This window comes from Pleurodeles waltl, chromosome 3_2 (assembly GCF_031143425.1).
Source record: "Pleurodeles waltl isolate 20211129_DDA chromosome 3_2, aPleWal1.hap1.20221129, whole genome shotgun sequence".
NCBI lineage: Eukaryota > Metazoa > Chordata > Amphibia > Caudata > Salamandridae > Pleurodeles > Pleurodeles waltl.
The window spans coordinates 148,860,180-148,873,056 of NC_090441.1; positions in this window are offsets into that span (position 1 = coordinate 148,860,180).

The following is a 12,877-nucleotide window of genomic DNA, read 5'->3' on the forward strand; positions in this document are numbered from 1 at the left end:
TTTGAGGGGCAGAGACTGCAACAAGTCAGATAAAGGAAGCATTGACTGTTGTATCACAGATGGGTCTGCGGCCCTTACCACAAGTGGGAATGCTTTGGACGCAGCCAAAAAAATCCTCCCTCTTGTGCTATGATTATCCAAACCTTGGTGCTTCCAACACAACTGGAAATGAGCTGCTGAACACCTCAAAGTTAAACATGCAATGTCCATCCCAAGCATTTTGTAGTGTTAAAAACTGAAATTTTAGTTTTTCTGGTCATATATTGTAAAGGTTTGGAATAATTACTTTGAGTGTGCATGTTTGTTTTGTTTCAATATGTTGCTTGGCCTGCTGATTTAGATATTTCGAACAAATTGTTGCCTTGCGAATACATTAATAACCACGTTTTGCCTTAACGTGACCCGCATAAAAACTCAATCGATGTTAATATACGGTTAACTGTATTTCAATAAATGAACCTTTCGGCAGCACAATAATTTTTGTCTTATTTTTTGTTTAGGAAGGCACAAAACTCAGTATGCTAACCACTGCCATTTGCTCAGAACAACAGCAACTGATTCCTAGCCCCCAAAGGTTTTACAATAAATGCCAACAGTCTTATAGCTCCAGTGCACTGCAGGTTAGCTCATGAGTGAAGGGGTTTCTTCACACATTTTCTGTGACAGTAGATCACAGGTCATATCCTGACAAGCTACAATCAGCCCTTTATCTTTTTGTGGTCGGGAATAATGTGTCATTAGTTTGCTTGATAATGAAATTTGTCATTTATCATATTTGGCCTCATTATGAGTAGCTTGGTTTTATGTGTATTGTCACACATGAACCAACCTGACAATGATGTTTACAGAATTTATTGTACAGTCAGGTTACCCCCTGTCCAAGCAAGGGAAGGACCCTCACTCTAGTTAGGGTAAAAGGGAATCACCCTCAGCTAACCCCTGCTTACCCCCTTGGTAGTTTGACACGAGCAGCAGGCTTAACTTCAGAGTGCTAGGTGTAAAGTATTTGTACCAACACACACAATAACTTAATGAAAACACTACAAAATGACACAACACAGGTTTAGAAAAATAGAAAATATTTATCTGAACAAAACAAGACCAAACCGGCAAAAATGCAAAATACACAAGTCAAGTTATCACAAAAAATGCAAAGAGTCTTCATGTAATTTTAAACACAACACTAATGCGTAAAAATGTACCTCCAGCCACGTGCATCGATCTTCCGGTCGCGTTGCAAGCGAGCGTCGATTTTCAGCCGCGAAGCCGGTGGCGCATCGGTTTTTCAGCCGCAGATCGGAGTTGCATCGATCTTTTCCCCGCACGGCGGTCGGTGCGTGGATTTCTCACTCTTGGGCTGCCAGTTTCGCCTTTCAGGGTCCCAGGAACTGGATGGGCACCACTTGGCAGAGTAGGAGTCTCAGCAGAGGCTCCAGGTGCTGGCAGAGCGAAGTCTTTGCTGTCCCTGAGACTTCAAATAACAGGAAGCAAGCTCTAAATCAAGCCCTTGGAGAGTTCTTCACAAAATGGAATGCTCACAAAGTCCAGTCTTTGTCCTCTAGCACAGGCAGAAGCAGCAACTGCAGGATAGCTCCACAAAGCACAGTCACAGGTATGACAGCTCTTCTTCCTCAGCTGTTCAGCTCTTCTCCAGGCAGAGGCTCCTCTTGGTTTCCAGAAGTGTTCTAAAGTCTGTAGTTTTGGGTGCCCTTCTTATACCAATTTTGCCCTTTAAAGTAGGCTTAATTCAAAGGAAAGTCTCTCTTGTTTGTGAAATCCTGCCTTGCCCAGGCCAGGCCCCAGACACACCCCAGGGGGTTGGAGACTGCATTGTGGGAGGGCAGGCATAGCCCTTTCAGGTGTGAGTGACCACTCCTCCCCTCCCTCCTAGCACAGATGGCCCATCAGGAAATGTAGACTACACCCCAGCTCCCTTTGTGTCACTGTCTAGTGAGAGGTGCAACCAGCCCAACTGTGAAACTGACCCAGACAGGGAATCCCCAAACAGGCAGAGTCACAAAAATGGTTTAAGGAAGAAAATGCTCACTTTCTAAAAGTGGCATTTTCAAGCACACAATCCTAAAATAATCTTTACTAAAAGGTGCATTTCTAAATTGTGAGCTCAGAGACCCCAAACTCCACATGTCTATCCACTCCCAAAGGGAATCTACACTTTAATCATATTTAAAGGTAGCCCCCAAGTTAACCTATGAGAGGGACAGGCCTTGCAATAGCGAAAAACGAATTTAGCAGCATTTCACTGTCAGGACATATAAAACACATTACTATATGTCCTACCTTAACCATACACTGCACCCTGCCCTTGAGGCTACCTAGGGCCGACCTTAGGGATGTCTTATATGTAAGAAAAGGGAAGGTTTAGGCCTGGCAAGTGGGTACACTTGCCAAGTCGAATTTACAGTTTCAAGCTGCACACACAGACACTTCAGTGGCAGGTCTGAGCCATGTTTACAGAGCTACTAATGTGGGAGGCACAACCAGTGCTGCGGGCCCACTAGTAGCATTTGATTTACATGCCCTGGCACCTCTCGTGCACTGTACTAGGGACTTACTAGTAAATCAAATATTCCAATCATGGATGAACCAATTACATACACATTTTGTCTAGGAGCACTTGCACTTTGGCACTGGTTAGCAGTGGTAAAGTGCCCAGTGTAACAAAAACAGCAAAAACAGAGTCCAGCACATATCAACAACCTGGGAAACAGAGGCAAAAAGTTAAGGGAGACCACGCCAAGGATGAAAAGTCTAACAAACATATTAAAAAAAAGTTATTTTAACATTTAGAAACAGGTTGTTTTTGCTATAAAATATAGTCAATATTATTGTGATGCCTTCTCCGGCAGGGAAACTCCAGACAGAATTCACAACAAAAGATGGTATGTTGAATATATTTGGATGGAAAAATTCTAGTCCTGTGGTTCTTGGAATTCTTGATCACAACAAGTTTTCAGGAAAAGCAACGACAATCTATTTTATTGTCACTGTATGAGAAAGTCATATGTAAAGTATAATGGCTGAAAAAAGGTTATAAAATCACACACACATGCTTACACATACATATACATTCTCCCAGTCTCCCACATAAAAACACTCTCACACGTAAGCATGCATACCACATACTTAGAAAAGCATCTTAACTTACCTCAGCTACCAGATAAGGATGTATTGGTGCTATTTGTACTCCATTCTTTATTACTCTAATAGTGGAGTGGTGGGCGGGAGGGGACTGAGATGGAAGGGGGGAAATACATTTTTTTTTTTAAATCTTACCTTACTGCCGTCTCCTGCCGCCTTGCGCTCCTTTTCCACTCATGTGGTGACCCAGCATTTGCTGGGACACCAGCACAGGCTCCCCAGCAATCCCGGCATTGCTTTCATGCTAATTGGCATGAAAGCAGCATCAGGATTGGTCTGAGCGGCAGTGACTGCTGCTCATAACAAGCCCTGGGGTCTGTGCAGTTTCTCCAGCCTGGCTGTTAAAAACAGCCGGGCTGGAGAAACCTAAGTGCGTATGTGTGTTTGGCTGGCCTGAGATGGCTGGCCAAACACACATGCGCACTTAGGTGCACTCTCTTTGCCTCCCCCACTCCCTCCCGTTGCCCTGCCCCACCCCTCCCTGTAATGCTGGTTGAGCAAGCAGCTGAAAAATAAAATGATAGCACAACTATCGTTTTATTTTTCATCTCCTGGCTCTTGGCCAGGCAAGCGAGGCTCCTTCGCCATAGGGGAGGAGCCGCCCCTGGTTCCTGGCACAGCTTTTCCTCCTCTAAGGCCAGGGGTCCGCAAAGGCAGTGCCAGGGGCTACAAGGGCCAAGCCAGAGATCGCAGCTGTGATCCCTAGCAACACCTAAATTACATCTATGCCTGTCCTGCAGGCCACTGTTGAAAGGACTCCTGGGACAACTGTTTTAAACATTGGAGCCAGGCTGACACTCCCACTATCAGAAATGTAGTGGTTCCCTCTCCTCTACATAAGATGGGGCAACTGAGACTTCAGTGACAGAAGAGTTCTGCGAGTTACTGGCAGAGCTCCTGCTTCACTTGAAATGCCCTATTAATAACATTGATGCCTATAGGGTCAATAAGTTCAAAGATGGAAGAATGGTTGAATAAGGAAGTGCACTGATAGAAGGCTGGTTGAAGTGGTGTGTGTATGAATCAATTAATGATTTCCTTGATGGATACAGACAGCTTACACCAATTTAAAGCCTGAATTCTCAGGCAGGCATAGTAATTGAACCATCTCTTTTTGGGTTTGATACAAGTCACAATAATGTGAACATACAATCCAACTACAATCATAAGAAAATAAATAAAATGAAATTATGGTACATGATATAAAGATACTCATTCACTTGTTTAAAAACTTTAAAAAAAAGTACAAATCCTATGTGTAGCTACTGACATTAGCAACATTCTTGCAACCATCCTCCGGAAACATGTAACATTTCTACTAATAGCAATCCATGTGGCCTAGGTCTGTTTTATTAAGAATTCTTCTCTCCAGCTAAGCCTTGTAGGCCTTGTAAATCACTCTTATTAGGTACCATTTTCTAGTCTCAAAAAAGGGCCTTGGCTGATTCCCTCAGAAACCTCTAACAGCTTTAGACACAGCTCCTGGTGACTACATCACACAAACTTTGCTGGCATCTCTCTTGAAAGTTAGTTTACAAACTTGATACCAAAATTAAAAGCATGAGCGAAGGTGAAATGAAGAGACAACATAAATCAGCAAAACCCCCACAAAGCAAGTACCTAAAAACTTAAAAGAAACAATGTGCCTCAAACGCATCCAGAAACTTCAACTACTTCCACCCCTAAAAACAAAGATAAAAGCTGGCTCATCCTGCTTCATCTTCAATAGCCAACTTCATTTCTTATCATTACAACTTAAGAGAAAATGTGTTTAAAAAATCAGATGCTAAACAACTGGATGATATCCTTTTAAACACTCAAGACTTTTTCGCTGAACAACAGGATGATATTCCTTTGAATAATCAGGTTTTAATTATCTTGCGGACTTACTACCTAATATATAGTCCAGTTCCCTTAGTCCCATCAACACGACACTTGCCACATCAATACAGGTGTTAAACTGGCAATCACACAAATTAGAACATTAAGTCAAGCTTTTACAGTTACTCACTACTTGTATTACTAACCTGGATAGCAAAATTAGTATTCTCCAACATAACAAGGGGTCCATGTCAGTGTCTACCTCCAGCAATCCTTCCTTTTGTAGTTGCACATAATAATACCCGATAAACTATGAAGTTTGTTAGAGATGTTAAAGCAACTTATAGGCGTTCTTCACTCAAATAATGTTTGAGGCCATTTCTCACGGAAAAATGTACCTAAAGGGGTATGGGGCACCACATTTCTCTCAGGCTCGGGTTCCACATGCTTCTCAATCTGTACAGAAAGCCAAAGATACAATAAGCTCACTTAGAAGAAATGTGGACTCAAGCAATCAGGGCATGATTCAACCAAACGGTTACAAAACCCATCTGACAGCAACTCAGATCTGGTAAAACTTCCATTATGCAGAAAAGACATAGCTAAAAAAAAAAGCGAAAAGTCCAAGTCAAGTCAGAAAACAATCATATACAGATTCATCCACAGTGAATTAGACACTGTGGTGAACCAGGTATTTTCAATTAAAAAAAAGCCTAACCAAGAACTTTTGCTGTTCAATACCTCACATTACTGTTCTTCTTCTTCCATCTTCAACTCTTTGGCTTACACAACTACCAACATAGCACAGATTCTCAACTTGGGCAGCAGAAATGGCATCCAACATCCCTGAAATCAGGGAATATTATGAAGAGTTCATCATCACAATTAAAGAGTGATACAATCAGCTGAATTATTGCCAGTGACAGAATAATGGTTAAAGTATCATCTCCCAAGAAGTCACCTCTATTCCCCAAAAAAAGAAATCTTACAAGCCATTGAGCTAAGGCCTCCAGGGATTTGTCCAGTAATCAATTCTTAATAACAGTAAATCCCACAAATGGGACTGAACTACCTGATATTAGATGGGCTTCACCGGCTTGCATTGCCAATCAAAATCAAACAACTGTCAGAAATTAGGTCCAAAGACAAACCCACAGCCATGTTCTCACAAAACCATTCAATGAGATGTCAGAGGAAGGGAATACTTATTTCAACCGCCCATCAGGCTCGGCTACAAAGCCCATCACTGCCAACTACCTGGAGAACGACTCCACCAAAAGTCCATTGATTTTCCCTCCAGAATACATGTCTAGGGAGCGCAAGTACATCTTCAACCAGGGTAACATTCTCTGTCTTCTTCATCACATTTCAGCCTTATCACCTTTTACCTCTCAGCATATTTTAAGCATATGATTTGTCCAATGTCTTGTCAAACCACAAAAGGTGGTTACAGATGTTACCTGGAGGACCACAGATATATCAAGCCAGATTTTCAATCATCAAGAAGTGTCTTCCAGATGGGGGATTACCTTATACAAAAAAGAAAGAGAAATATAATTAGGTACTAGGGCCTCAATTAAAAATAAGTTCAGCTAAAGATTCCACCTACCACATGTTAAAAGGAAGATCAGGTATCCTTGATCTCAGATCACACTAAATTTAGGCAGTTTACATTATGGTAACTGAGGATAATCAGTGTCACTGTCAGTCTGTCACATACCTTTTAAACCATCAGGAAGAAGCCTGGAGTTGGCTACCCTCCATAATGGGGAGAGGCTCGAACCAGCACTCCTACCTCCATAACAGAGCTATGGTTTGAACGCCCCCAGTTGCAGACAAATCTCCTCTCAATTCTAGCATGGAACGTGGCTGGTTTTTAAAAGGCACTCTCAAACCAAAATACTCCGGTGCTCATGATAAAATGGGGTGTAATTTGTTCTCCACTTTTCACTGATTTCTTTTCAAGTGTTTGCCGTTCCGGCCACCTCATGAAGTACATTTAGTAGATCACCGGGTGTAATGTCGATATACACCTCAACTGCCATACAAGCCAGAGGAGACCCCTAAATTATTTTTACAACCTGTCATAATTGAATACTTATTTATTAACAAATCAGCATGCATTATATTGTTGATTATAGTCTGAATAATACTGATCAAGAAACTGCAGTTAAATTATTTTTTAATTAGCTTGAGACCCTTAGTTGGAATTTCACTGACTCCGAAGTGATCATAACAGGTGATTTCAACCTCACATTGCGGAACAACATATGTAGCTCAATAACCCATTCAGAATTAATAAGTTCTGTTAATTCTCAAAGAAGTAATCAGTGTATGTGAGATCCACTAAGGAAACAAATTGATGATTGTTTCATCAGCTTGCTGCTGGACTCCTTGATATTATGCAGCAAATTTCCCACGTCAGCAAATTCACAGACCATTCAAATAGTGGGGGATCTATTTTAGATTATACCTATGTATCTCAATCTCTCTTCAGTTACTACAAAGAATTCTCGGTTTTACAAAGCCAAGAAAGTGACCATTCCCCCTACTTTACAACTTTGAAATTGGCTTGTCAAGAGCCGATAATCTAGTTCACCTTGGCTACGTCGTGGCAGATAGCAAATTATGAAGAATAAAACGATCTACAAACATTGAAGAGAAATATTTCAAATTTAAAACATCTTGTGATATCATACTACAGAAGGAGAAGGTATCTAGGATGACGCCACTCGGAGCATGCTATCAATCTGGACAGAACTAATTCAATCCATTCACAAAGCATTTTTAATGGGTTACCGATAACCACTAACCAACAGGCCCGTCAGCTCCATTGGCTCGGAAAACAGTCTATTTAGCTTCATCAACTCAGAAAAATAGATGGTTTTCATTTAAGGTCAAGGAGAAAAATGTGCAACTCTTGAAACTAAAAAAAAATCTAAAGAATGGCATAGCTGGCCCTTTCTCTGTAGGAAGGTTGCAAAAACTTAAAAAAGATTACAAAAGGAAATTATGGGAGGAGAAATGAAACACATCGAAATGCATTGAAAACCAGTGGCTCACAGTTTACAACTTCTCAAAACTTTGAGATCAATTTTGATCCTGGAACTACATTAATGATTTAGACAGGGAGGATTACTCACAGAGAGAAAATAGAGTTTCAGTTGAAAACTGGGAGAATTTTATCTCACAACTTTATTACGATGCACCTGTCGCCAAAGGAAGCCAGGCCACTCCTTCTATTTGTTCAGCATCATTTAATAATCACACGAAGGGCAGTGCTGAGGCTGGTGACAATATTTTTCACCCAAAAAGAGTCATTGAAGTTTTAAATAACCTAACATTAAGTGGGGCCTCAGGCGTAAATGGCATAGTGCCCATCTATCTAAAATCTAACAGATTAATGGGAGAACTGGCTGACCCCCCTATTCAGTACCTTATTTCTAACCAGCCCAGTTGCTCATTAATAGTGTGGTTCAATCTTGTGCCCCCTTTACAAAAACAAGAGCTACAGAATGGATCCTCCCAACTACTGTCAAATCAACGCTGCTAGATGTCAAGGAATATGCGAAGATTCTACTCTAGGAGCTTGAAACCTGTGTCGTAGTTTGGACTCTTGCTCTGGGCAAGACTGCTGGTTAAAGGATGACAGTACTTTTGCTTGTAGGCGACTACGCCTTTCCTACAACAAGTCGCAACTGTTGTCCCAACCTTACCGGCTCACTAGCAGCACCTCACCAAGAACACAATAGTAAAAGGTGATTTGTGGCAGCCTTTACACATGGACTCGAGAATAAGACATCTCAGGGGGTGTCTTGGTTAAACGGAGATTACCCCTTTCTCACAGATATATCATGTCTCATACAAACACAGGCAATGACGAAGATGCAGTAAAGTTTCAATAGTTTTTATTCAACATAACTGCAATTTGCGATACGTTGCATGGGCTGCAATGATTAGGATAATGGATAATGCAAGAAACAGAATTGTGAAGGCGAGAGTCATTATTACAAAGACCCCCATCATCTTGCAATGCATAGAAAATGACATACGAGATGTACTATGCCCTAATACCCTAATGTGAAAGGCCTAACCTCCTACCTAAAGGAGAGCTGGGTTTGTTAAACCTAATCTGCCAATGCCACGTCCATGGGAGGAGCCCCCAACGCTCGTTACCTTGGAATGAGGTCTCTATCTCAGACTCCGCAGGGATACGAAGACTGGGTCAGCGTCGAGACGACTGCAGCATCGATATCAGCGATGGTGGCGATGCCCTCTGGTCGGAATCCCTCTGATTATCTGTCTAAAGTGCGATGTATTTATACAGATCTACAAGGACCCCTGACGTAGGTGTGTTTCCAAACAATAGATAACAGACATGCTTGGGACGGCAATTAATATAAACAATCCCTCGAAAGTATAGAGAGGAAAAATCCCTAAGTGTGAACGCCTACTGTTTGTTTGTCTTTGTTGCTTGATCTTGACGCTTAGCGCGGTGATACTGATAATGTAACTCATAACAAGTGGCCTAACCATAAACAAGGCAGCCATCTTAGAAGAGTTAAATAATTAAATGGGTTAAGACAGAGCAAGCTAAGTAGGTTAAAATTCACTAGGTGACGGGGGCATGAGTCTGCAAGCCAAAGCCTAAGCTAACTCCTGTTATCCCATTAAAAACAAACTAGGGTTCACTACACCTGGTCAAGCAACGTCATCCCTTTTATTCAAACAGGTTTTGGACCAAATTGCAGCATCACTGCAGATTCAGGATAATTTCTTTCCTGGCTTACCATGCAATCACTGTCAGTGTCCCCCTACTAATTGACTGATTTATCGATTACACAGCAGCCTTTGACAAGGTTGATCAGCAAACTCTGTAGAAAAAGCTGCCAGCATGGTGCATTCCGTCCAACTTACTCTAAGCTAGCGTCTAATTGGACTCTGACACTTGGGTTGGAGTGAAAGTCAGTAAAGTGATGACTGTCTAAAAAAAATCTACACTAATAGGGTCCTGACGCAGGGGTGAACAAGAGGTGGAGAACAAGAATAAGAACAACATGAGCTGTAAGGATTTAGGAGCTAAAACATTTAAAAATTAAAAACCCGAACAGGGATAGGTCCTATTTCTCTACCAGCATTAACAGATTCAAGTTAAAGTGATAGATCGTAAAATGTGCAAATTTGTAATAGGAAACTGGGCTAGACACAATACAGCTTCCATCATCCAGCCACACACTATTCTGGGGTTTAACAAAGATCTGCTCTATCCTCTGCTGTTTTGATAAACTTTGTGCGCCTCAGCCATACAGACAATAGGAATGTGGAAATTGAGAAAAACAACAATCTGCTTCAGTCTGTAGAGAGGATTCTAAATGCCTCGAAATAATGACCAGTACCCAAATTCCTACACAAGGGACTATCCACTCAATCGTTTGGGGGGGATACTCAGCGCAAAAATAGAATATGCGCACTAATGATTTGGTAGCCTCTCTGCAGATGACCTAGGCTGTCCTCAATAACATCTCTATGCCGTTTACTGCAAAATTGTTTGGTTGGAAGAGTCTTATGCCTAAACTGGATATATAGTTTCAGTGGCAAGGGAGGGGTGATTTTATCGATAATTGGTTCATACCAGGGCAGTAATTTGACATCAAGGAAGTCCCTTAGTAGAGAGCCTCTACTAAAGAGATTTATCTGGTAAGTAACAAATTCCCAGTAGATTTCCTTTAGCCTGGTCTTAGCCACTGTACATAGGTCTTCGGGAGAAGTCCAAAAACTTTGGAGCCCCAGTTTTTCCAAAAGCAGGCTATAGAATTCATCCATGGAAATTTGCACACACAATTTGTGGACATAGGGTTGCTCAGTCTCACTTGGTAGGAGCTTAACTCTTCAGTAGTCCACGGTCGGTGCCAATATGTCAGCGTTCCACACTCAATTTTCTGGGGGATAAGCCTCTGGGCCAAGTTGAAACAGAGAGGGATCAACAGGGTACTTGCCGGTAGGCTTGACAATGACCAGAGGAACATATTTTCTACTGAAGGAAGTAAATGGGTGTTGGCTGAATCCCAGAGTTTGCAACCATAAGGGCCACAACCAAAGCTTTCATATTGTAAATTTCTAGGGCCAGTGCCTGAGTCCTAGATAAGGTTTTCCTGTGGATTTTTGATATGGAGGCTGAGCAGTGTGTTAGTTTTACAAGCCATTTCTGGAGCTTAATTTCCCAATATAAGTTTTACATGCATCTCACACCCAAATAATCGAAGTGGTGTACTTGGTAGATTGTGTTACTGCGTACTCACATTTTCCCCATCGTTCCTCTTTGCCTCACTGACCCAAAGACCATAAACCTTGTCTTGGAGCAATTTATTTCCAATCGCCTCTCAGAAAAAAAACATGTTAGCATGGTTTAGAAGCTGTTGAAGACCATGGGGAGACTTGAAAAGACACAGGGAATCGTCCTCAAAGAGGCGTGCTGGAGTTAACCAACTAGCCACCGTGGGGAGTCAAAACCATCCTTGGCTAAAAACTCCACCACCCCGTTAATGTACATGGAGCAAAGGGTAGGAGCCAGAACCCACCCTTGCCGGACCCCTTATACTGAAGGGCTCAGTCAATTGGCCGAGTTCACCCTACATCACATGCACAAACATTTGTGCATGGATCTATATTAAGATATTCAAGAGGTTATCTGGAATGCCCACCTCGTCTAGGACCTTCCAGAGCTTAGCTCTGGGGAGTAAGTCAAAAGCGGCACGTAAACCGACGAAGGCAACATAAAGTTTGCCCCCCTCGATAAGAACTGTCTTCAGTAAATGCAAATAAACTTGAAGACCTGGTCAGCTGTACTGACTTGGCTTTTAAAATCTGTCTGGATTACTGATAATACTTGCTTCAATCCAGTCAATAAGATGAAGAAGGACCTATTTGCAAAAGATTTTCTGGAGGGAATCTAACAGGCTGGTAGGCCTACAGTTGCTTGGGTCACTATGATCCGCTTTTTTGAAGATGGGGATAATCTCCGCAAGTTACAAGGATTTGGCGATCTCCATGCCTTTTAGAATTGCCTTAGACAATATGTTGAAGTAGACTCCCCATGCTGCCACATTAGCTAGAAAGAGATTGTTAGGGATCATGTCAGGCCCTGGAGTTTTTGCTGCCAAACAGGAAGAAATAGCAGACTTGGGTGTATATTTCCTAAGAATTTACAAAAGTGATGTAAAATCTTCTTTTTTCTATTCACTTTACAGTACAAGACTTGTTTACATTGGAAAATTGTTAATAGTAATGCAAAACAGCTCATAGCACTGCTTCACATTTCTTAATGCCAAGGAGGCTATCCTTGGGTGGTGCATCAGCATTCCATGCAACTAGCCAATTTGTTTGACACAAAACCATATTAGTAAAAAAAGGAAACATGGACCTGCATTAAAAAATAGCACCTATTCTAACTAGGTGCTATCACGGATAAATCCTTTTATTTCGCCTTTCTTTTATGACTTTGCATGCATGCTGCACTGTACAGCACACATACAAAATGCGGAAAGCTTTAAAGTGTGTCTCAGCATAGTATGTTGTACTGGAAGGCTATCCTTCTAGTACAAAACCTTTACACTGTAGTGCAAAGGTGTGTCTCTGGCGTTCGGAAGAAGGGAGGAGAGTGCCATATTTATGTAAATATGGTGCTCACCTGCTCTCTCCTTCTCACACATTGAGATGTTTAGCTGCTGCACTAAGTGAGAATCTGGTAAATCTGGGCCTTCACTTCATTCAACCCCAATACCAAAGTAGGGAACACACTATTGGTTAAGTAAGACTGCTCAGAATGTTGCTCTAAACCTATCTCAGCCTGAATACTATTTTCCCTATAAAGATTACTAAAATGGCTAACCCACTGTTG